We start from the raw sequence: 1,496 nt of genomic DNA, 5'->3' as shown, positions 1-1,496 counted from the left end.
GACGAATCTTGTGTATACAAGAAGGTCAGTGGGAGCAAAATTGCTTTCCTAGTATTATATGTCGACGACATATTACTTATCGGAAATGACATTCCTATGTTGAACTCTGTCAAGATTTGGCTTGGGAAATGTTTTTCGATGAAGGATCTAGGAGAAGCACAGTACATATTGGGCATCAAGATTTACAGAGATAGATCTAAAAAGATGATTGGACTTAGTCAAAGCACTTATATCAATAAGGTGCTTGATAGGTTCAAGATGGCGGACTCTAAGCGAGGCTACCTACCCATGTCTCATGGAATGACTCTAAGCAAGACTCAGTGCCCAAAAACACTTGATGAGCGTAGACGAATGAATGGGATTCCATATGCATCATTGATTGGTTCAATAATGTATGCTATGATATGTACACGCCCGGATATTGCGTATGCACTCAGTGCTACGAGCAGATACCAGTCAGACCCAGGAGAGGCGCATTGGACTACTGCCAAGAACATTCTGAAGTACCTGAAAAGGCATAAAGATGACTTCCTGGTCTATGGTGGAGATGATGAATTAATTGTTAAAGGCTATACGGACGCAAGTTTCCAAACCGACAAAGATGATTTCAGATCACAGTCTGGGTTTGTCTTCTGCCTCAACGGAGGAGCAGTAAGCTGGAAAAGTGCTAAGCAAAGCACCATTGCGGATTCTACAACTGAAGCGGAGTACATTGCTGCACATGAAGCAGCAAAGGAAGCTATATGGCTAAGGAAGTTCATAGGTGAACTTGGTGTAGTCCCCTCCATTAAAGGACCAATAGCCCTGTATTGTGACAATAACGGAGCTATTGCACAGGCAAAAGAGCCTAGACACCACCAGAGAGTCAAGCATGTACTTCGTAGATTTCACCTTCTACGAGAGTTCGTTGAAAGAAAAAGAAGTCGAGATAAGCAAAATTGGAACTGATGACAACATATCAGATCCATTGACTAAACCTCTGCCGCAAGCGAAGCACAACTCGCACACTGCAGCTATGGGAATCAAGCATATTGGAGAATGGCTTTGATGTCTCTATTTAATGTTTTAAAGTTTTAGAGTTTAAATCTTTGTAAAACTTTATTGGTTAATCATTCACAATAAATGAAATGAATTCATTTTTCCATTTAATTTGTGGTTTATTAAATGATGAGTCCCTTCAATTTGACGATATATTCAAGATAGACTGTCAGGACCAGTCCTGTGACTAAGAAATGTCTATCAAGTGAACTTGAATGTCAAAGGTTGAAAATGGTCCCTAATCGGAGTTTTCTATAAAATTGGACGCATAGAAAACGTTAGACGATTAGAATGCAAGATGACTAGTAGTTCTGTTTCTTGAACTATGTGGACATGGCAATGTCATAATCATTTGCATAGATACTTACTTTGGGAAGACTAGTATCGGACAAGACCTATGAAACTTTACTGTAAGAGATTAAAGTCTGTCATAAGTAAATTTCATTAAATTATTAGAC

Source organism: Spinacia oleracea, chromosome 1 (genome assembly GCF_020520425.1).
Source record: "Spinacia oleracea cultivar Varoflay chromosome 1, BTI_SOV_V1, whole genome shotgun sequence".
Lineage (NCBI taxonomy): Eukaryota > Viridiplantae > Streptophyta > Magnoliopsida > Caryophyllales > Amaranthaceae > Spinacia > Spinacia oleracea.
The sequence above is the reverse complement of the archived record's forward strand: the minus strand, read 5'-3'. Positions refer to the sequence as shown.